The sequence below is a fragment of the Rhincodon typus genome, unplaced genomic scaffold (genome assembly GCF_021869965.1).
Source record: "Rhincodon typus isolate 14 unplaced genomic scaffold, sRhiTyp1.1 hic_rhity00000051, whole genome shotgun sequence".
Taxonomy (NCBI): domain Eukaryota; kingdom Metazoa; phylum Chordata; class Chondrichthyes; order Orectolobiformes; family Rhincodontidae; genus Rhincodon; species Rhincodon typus.
In genome coordinates, this window is record NW_025965689.1 from 1,443,459 (window position 1) to 1,451,588 (window position 8,130).

Sequence of the window (8,130 nt, forward strand, 5' to 3'; positions counted from 1 at the left end):
AGGGAAAAGTGCCGGGTGTGGTGGAGGTGGAGGGGAGTGTGGAGCGGACAAGGGAGTCACGGAGAGAGTGGTCTCTCCGAAAAGCCGATAAGGGTGGGGAGGGAAAGATGTCTTTGGCGGTGGGGTCGGATTGCAGATGGCGGAAGTGTCGGAGGATGATGCGTTGGATCCGGAGGTTGGTGGGGTGGTACGTGAGGACGAGGGGGATTCTTTTTTGTTTCTTATTGCGTGGACGGGGTGTGAGGGATGAGTTGCGGGAGATGTGGGAGACACAATCTTCACAATCCGCTCGTCCAACCCGGGACCGGCTGGTTGTTTCCTGGGAGCCGCCGCCTTCTTCTTCTTGGGAATCTTGGGTTTGGTGATGGCGGAGGCTGGAGGAGCCGTTTCGGCGGCTGCACTGTCGCTCATGTCGAGAACTCTGCGCTGAATCTCTCTCTGTCAGACTGAACTGGGTCACGAATGAAGCTGCTGGTGGTGGCACTGAGCAAGTTAAAGGCAGCGAGCGGACGGCGCGGAGACAACCTGCCCTCAACTCCCTGCTCCTGCTGCCTCTCTGTGTTTCTCTCTCGGCAGAAACTCTCCAATTACGCATCTCCAGATAGCCAGGCTCGATCGTTCCTGACCCTGACACGGGAAGGTTTGCGGCCAAAATGTTTTCATTCGAATTGACGGCTCCGTTGTCGAGTTGAACGCATTTTGCTGCTGCACTGATCGCACTCTCTGAGCTGAGCGCTGACATTATCGTCACTTTTAGACTGAAATCTTAAAATCAACAAATACATTGGCTTGAATTCTAGCTTTGGGGTTTAGTGAGGAAGCAAGGGGATAAGTTGAATTGAAAATCTTTTTGATTTCCACAAGAAACACTCAGAAATATCATGATATGAGCGGACATGCAAACACAGTTACGTTAGACTCACCCGCCCGCCCTTTACCTACAGTCTCTCTGACTCAATATTCTCATTCATACAGTCACAGGCCAGAAATATCGCGAAATATAAATGTGGAAGGATATAATTTCTTTGCCTTTCAGCCTTTGCTCCGACATTCAGGGAGTTAGTTGTAGTTTTTTTTCTCCTTAGTAACCGTTAAACTCTCTGAGGTCTGTGCGCCGGAGATTCGCTCTTCTGCAGATTCAGCTGCAAGAGCCAATCATCTGGTTTGAAGTTATATTGACCCACATTAGTATTTTTCATTCCGGCGACTATACTCAACATTGGTTCTGGAAATCAACAGACACAGAAACATAGATAGTGGCAACTGGACCTAACTAATCGTCCCTTCAAACCTCTCCTCCCACTTATCAAAATGGCAGATCATCCAACTCAATAGCCTGTGTCCGTTTTTCTCTCATATAGAGTCATACAGCAAGGATACAGACCCTTAAGTCCAATCAGTAGATGCCGAATATAATGCCAAACTGAACTAGTTCCACCTCCCTCTCACTGGCCTATTTCCTTTCAAACCTGTCATATTTATGTACTTATCCAAATATCGTTTTAATGTTCTAATTGTAGCCACATAGACCATTTCGTCAGGAAGTTCATTCCACATGCATCAGGCTCCATGAAAAAAAAATACCCCTCGTGTCTTTTTTTAAAAATCTCTCTCCTGTCACTTTAAAAATGTCCACGCTGCTCTTCAATTACCCGCATCTCAGGCAAAAGACAATTACCATTAACTCTGTCTTACCCCCTCATTATTTTATAAATTTCTATAAGCTGACTTTCAACATCCTACACTCCAGTGAAAAAAATACTCCCAGCTTATCCATCCTTTCTTTATAACTCGAACCTTACATACTCGGCAACTACTGATGAATCTCTTCAGAACCGTCTCCAGCTCAATACTATCTTTCCTCACCCTCACCCCCATCCCAGGCCCCAAGAAGACTTTCCACATCAAGCAGATGTTCACCTGCACATCTGCCAATGTGGTATACTGCATCCGCTGTACCCGTTGTGGCCTCCTCTACATCGGGGAAACCAAGCGGAGGCTCGGGGATCGCTTTGCAGAACACCTACGCTCGGTTCGCAATAAACAACTGCACCTCCCAGTCGCGAACCATTTCAACTCCCCCTCCAATTTCTCAGACGACATGTCCATCCTGGGCCTCCTACAGTGCCACAACGATGCCACCCGAAGGTTGCAGGAACAGCAACTCATATTCCGCTTGGGAACCCTGCAGCCCAATGGTATCAATGTGGATTTCACAAGCTTCAAAATCTTCCCTCCCCCAACCGCATCCCAAAACCAGTCCAGCTCGTCCCTGCCTCCCTAACCTGTTCTTCCTCCCACCTATCCCCTCCTCCCACCTCAAGCCGCAACCCCATCTCCTACCTACTAACCACATCCCGCCCCCTTGACCTGTCCGTCCTCCCTGGACTGACCTATCCCCTCCCTAACTCCCCACCTACACACACCTTTACTGGCTCCATCCCCGCCTCTTCGACCTGTCTGTTTCCTCTCCACCTATCTTGTCCTCTCTCCATCTTCTATCCGCCTCCCCCTCTCTCCCTATTTATTTCAGAATCCCCTTCGCCTCCCCCATTTCTGATGAAGGGTCTAGGCCCGAAACATCAGCCTTTTTGCTCCTATGATGCTGCTTGGCCTGTTGTGTTCACCCAGCTCTGCACCTTGTTGTCTCACTATCTTTCCTCTAATTGGCCGACCAGAACTGGTCGCAGTATTTCAGAAGTGGCCTCTCCCAATGCCCTGTGTAACCTCAATGTGATTGCCACCTCCTAAACTCAAAGGACTGAGCAGCGAAGGAAAGCGTGCCAAACACCTTCTTAACCACCCTGTTTAGATGTGATGCAGACTGAAAAGAATTCTCGGTCCCTCCGTTCTACAACACTACCCAAAGCCCGACCATTAATTGTATAAGGCCTACCCTTGCACCAAAATGTAAAACCTCACATTTATCCAGATTGAACTCCATCTGCCATTTTGCAGCCCATTGCCGATTAGATCACGATCCCTTTGTAATCTCAGAAAACCTTCTTCACTCACTACTAACTTTGCTATCATTCACAAACGTGCTACCATGCCTTCTATATTCTCATTCAAATCATTTTTATATATGACAAACAATAACGGAGCCAATACCAATCCCTGTGGAAGCCACTGCTGACAGGCCTCCAGTCTGAAAAACAGCCGTCCATCTTCACTCTCTGTCTCTTGCCGTTAAGCCAATTATACCTTGATTCCCTTTCGCCACAATTGCGACACCCAATACCATTTTCAAATCACGCAGTGTGTTGGATGTAGCTGATTTCTGTGGCAGAGAATTCCACAGGCATACCGTTCTCTGAATGAAGAATACTCTCACTTTCTCAGCCCTAAATGGCCAATCCCTTCTCCGAAACATATGACTCCTACCATCAGGAATATTCTTCTGGCATTTACATTGTTTAGGTCTGCCAGAGTCTAACAGGTTTCGAAGAGAATCTCTCATTCTTCTGCATTTAAGCCCACATATTCACAAACACTTCAACCTCTCCTTCCATCCCAATGATTTGCCCATTAAAACTACCTTTATAATAACACCATCCTTCCTCAGATAAGGAGGCCACACCTGCTGTCAGTATTCTAGGTGTTGTCTCACAGATGCCCTGTTAAATAGTCGCAATTTATCCTTTCTCCTGTACTCAAATTCACTCTCCATGAAGGCCAACATACCAGTTGCCTTCCTTACTGCCTGCTGCACCTACATGCTTACTTTCAGTGATTGGTTTGTGAGGGCACCCAGGTCTCGTTGCAAATTCTACTGTGTCCAATTATGGACTTCCAGAAAATGACGTGTCTTCCTTTTATTTTGCTACCAAAATGTATAACCTTACATTTATCCACATTATACAGTGCCTCAGATGCATTTGCCCACTGACTTGACTTCTTCACAAACAATGCATCCTCTTTCAGAGCTGACCATCCAATCCAATTTTGTCTCATCAATAAATCTGGAGATACTACATTTAGTTCCCTCATCTAAACCATTGTGAATATATTGTGAAGAGCTTTGATCCTAAAATTGATTCTTGCCATGACCCCTTGTCACTGCTGGCCATTGAGAAAAAGATCCATTCATTTCTTTTGTGTTTCTTCTTATCTGACTAGTTTTTTTTAGAAAGTCATCCTCAATGCTCTGCACGAATCCCATTTCCTTGATTTTAACATGCTAATATCTTATGTAAATTAGAATTAACACCTCTGCTTTATCGTCTTTACTTCAGTAGAGTTGTCAGGCTGGGAACATCGAACAATACAGCAGAGGAACAGGCCTTTCAAATCCATGCTGACTCTGTCTGATCCTGACATTTTATGCCAAATTATCTGCAATAAAATATTTTTTTCCTGCAGGTTGACCGGTGTAAAATTCCAAGTTTTATCTCTACTTCCTTTTTCAAATAGATTGCTTACATTAGCTACCCTCCAATCTTTGGAAATATTGTAGAGCCCATAGAGGTATGGAACATGACCAGCAATACATCCACTATTTCAAAGGCTACTGTGTTAAGTGCTCTGGACCTTAAATTATCAGTCACTGGTGTTTCCCAGCCATCAATCCTATCAAATTTTTCAACACAATTTGCTAAATAATACTGATTTGATTCAGTTTCTCCTTCTCACTGAACTCTGTTTCCCCAGCATTCCTGGTGTGTTATATCTGTCCTCCTTTGTGAACATAGAACAAAAATAAGTATTCAGTTGGATAGACATTTTTTATTCCCCGTAATGGACTCCCCTCTTTTTGATTGTAAGTGACGTGTTTACCAAAGTAGTTTTATTTCCATTCTCATTTTACATATTTATCAATACATTAACAGTAGGCTTTTTTTTAATGGCGTCTGCAAACATAACCTTTTCCTCATTTGCTCTTTCATCATCAATACTTTTTTTTTTCTTCTTTCCTGATTTTGAAATGTTCCCCAGCTTCAGGGACTTCTTTTTTCTCTTTCAATATCTTTTTCTTCTCAATTTGAACGCCTCTTCTGTGGATCAAAAACTAAATTGAATAGCCCTCTTAAACTACAAATTTGTGAACTGTAAAAAGAGCACCTCCCATGCTCACGAATACATCCACTTAAAAGGATTTGGGCAGCAGATGTGGAGGAACACAATTTCGATACAGGGCAAGTTCCCCTCCAAGCCACCCACCATCCGAACTTAGAAATATATCCCCTTTCCTTCATTGTCCTTGGATCAAGACCCTGGAATTGCCTGCTAATAGCATTGTGGGCAGCAGATGGACTACAACTGTTCTAGAAGACGGCTCGGCACCACCTTCTCAAAGGAATAATTAGGGACGGGCAATAACTGCTGGGCCCAGCCAGCGATATCCATCTCCTAGGAGTAAGTAACAAAAACATCTGGAGTCTTTCTTTGCGGTACCCTGTTCATCACAAGGTTTCTGTCTGCAGCAGACGCAAGAATAAAATCAGTCATCTGCTCCAAACTGTTATTTGCATCGAGTCCAGAGATGTTATTACACACCTCTGGTCCGGGGGCGACTTCAGCACGGTCCTCCTGACCCAGAAATAGGGACACTACCACTGCGCCGCAAGACTCCCTCCAACAGATATATTCATCGCTCTGTACGTTACTTTGACAGTGTTAATATATGGGGACGAAGGTCAGCACAATGGAATACTACAGTTTACATAAGATCAGACGTGATGTTTTGAATTGTGGAGCACATCTAACGGGCTGAATGGCCGTCAGTTTCTCCACTTCCCCATCAGATTGTGAAACAGCCGGAAGGAGGCAGTTATTAACATGATCCGGGAAAAGATCGAAATTCATCCTTCAGCTTCTGTTTCTTGCTGTTTTTTGCGAATTGGCATTGAATCGTGGGAAAGAAAAGTCATTATATACAAACGTTCTCTGTCCTTTCCCCCACAGCCCCCAGTTGCTTTGTTCAAACTGGGAGAAAAGTGAATTGGGGAAATGGTCAATTGATGTTTGTTTTGGGAATTATTTGGAAAAGTAGCGCATGCGCGAGGCTGGCCCCGCCCCCTATGCTGCTGTAGGTTGTCTGGATGAGCGCATGCGTGAAGCCCTCCCACAGCGCTGCCATTGACGAGCATTTACTCAGTTAGTGGTAGAGGTTTGTTTGAAACAGACCGCAATGGAGAGACTAGCGCCCAGGGGACCGAGGGAACAGCAGGCTCCTTGCAGCAGCACATCGAGATGTGAGTCTGGGACACAGAGCGGGGTTCCGACAGCGGCATTGATTCGGGCTCAGTTCAGGGAAAACCGGGGGCTGTATGTAAGAGGCCGAGCGGAGCAGGAACTGGTCCCGGAACTTGGAGTGAGCGGCCTGGGGTGGGGGAAGAGAGAGGCCTTTCTCGGGCTGTGTGTGGGCCTGCTGAGGGAGACACAGCGGCAAGAAACTACTGGGGGTCGTTTTTGTGGTTTTTCCTCCACTAAACACTGATGGAAAATCATCGTTTAGCTTCTGTTTCACGCTGTTGTTGTTTGCGAATTGGCATTGAATCGTGGGAAAGAAAAGTCATTATATGCAAATGTGATAGTTATGTAAGTGATAAATATAGCAGTAACCGGGTTCATAGTCTCAAGTAAGATATTCGAAAACATGATCGTTGTCCTTCCCTTCAACGGTTAGTGAATTGGGAGCTGGATATTGAACTGTGTAAGCGTTCCATTCATGAAGCTGTACAGGTGTTGGTTAGGTTTTTTTTAAAATCTTTTGTGATTGTTATTTTTTGAATTTGGCAAAAAGAACGGGACGAGGAGGAGCTCAGAGTAATTATGTAACCAGATCCTGCTCTGTTCAAATTGCTGGCTTTAAAACAAGGAATCATCATTCACATCAACTAAATATTGCATCGATCAGTCTGATATTTTCAATCTCGGTTGATGTTGATTTACAGCAGATATCTCTTCTATTTCCGGGCACATATTTGATGGGCCAAGACAATGTAATATTTCCTCGGTACAACACCAAGTGTGACCAGCTGCTCTGCCAAACAGCAGGTATGTTACCAATGTCAGAGCGGAGAACATTTTTTCCACAGTCACAGCTGATTGAGCTCAATGCGAGTCTGATTCAATGTCCAGGGTTATACAATCAATCCAAGGGTCAAACACCACCAACAAAATACAAATATATCTTTCTTTTCTCTATTCTCAATATAAACCAGCCTGGTTCCAGTAAAGTTCATCTTTGAAAGCCCATTGTCATTCACAACATTTGAAGAGGGATAGACTGAATCTTCTCCACAATTCAATAACTGTATGAATTCACATTAAGTAAGGGCATTTTCAAAGTTACAGTCAAAGTATACAAATAGATCAACATTTTACATCATTACAATAACCATATATGGAGTAGATATTGAGTTCAGACATAGATGGAAACTTTTGATGTTATCAGTGACTGAGGAGGACAAAAATAACAAACCAAAGCAGAAGTTTCTGGAAAAGCTCAGCAAGTCTGGCAGTGAAGAGAAATCAGAGTTAACGTTTCAGATCCGGTGACCTTTGTTCAGAGCTGGGAAAGTGTCACCAGGTCTGAAACGTTAACTCTGATTTCCCTGCACAGATGCTGCCAGCCCTGCTGAGCATTTCCAGCAGTTTCTGTTATAGCTCAAAACAGGACAGGACTTATACACTTAATGGGAGGGCCATGGGGAGTGTTACCAAACAAACACACCAAGGGGTTCATATGCTTAGTTCCTTGAATGTGGAATCGTCAATGGACAAGGTGGTGAAGAAAGCACTATGCTTGCCTTCATTGGTCAGTGCATTGAGTGCAGGAGTTGACATGTCATGTTGTGGCTGTGTGGGAAATTTGTTGAGCCCACTTTTACTGCTTGTACAGTTCTGGTCTCCCTGCTGTGGGAAGGAAGTTGTTAGACTGGATATGGTACAACAAATATTTACAAAGATGTTGCCAGGACTAGAGGGTGTGAACTATTGGGAGAGGCTGCACAGGCTGGGTCTTTTTTTCCCTGGAGCATCGGAAACTGAGGGGTGACCTTATGGACGTTTATAAAATCATGAGGGTATGGATAAGATGAATAGCCAAGGCCTTTTTCCTCAGGTGGGTGAGCCCAAACCTTAAGGGCATTGGTTTACGATGAGAGGGTCAGCATTAAAAAGGAC

At 44.6% G+C, this 8,130-nt stretch overlaps 1 long non-coding RNA gene across 1 annotated transcript in view; it reads left to right on the forward strand.

Annotated features, from left to right (window-relative positions):
* The first annotated feature begins 6,055 nt into the window (after nt 1-6,055).
* The window catches only part of LOC125488164, a 2,511-nt gene continuing 436 nt past the window's right edge, over nt 6,056-8,130 (forward strand). The window contains exons 1-2 of the long non-coding RNA XR_007266237.1: nt 6,056-6,194; nt 6,897-6,999. This is a non-coding gene — a long non-coding RNA (uncharacterized LOC125488164). The remainder of the gene's footprint in view (nt 6,195-6,896; nt 7,000-8,130) is intronic.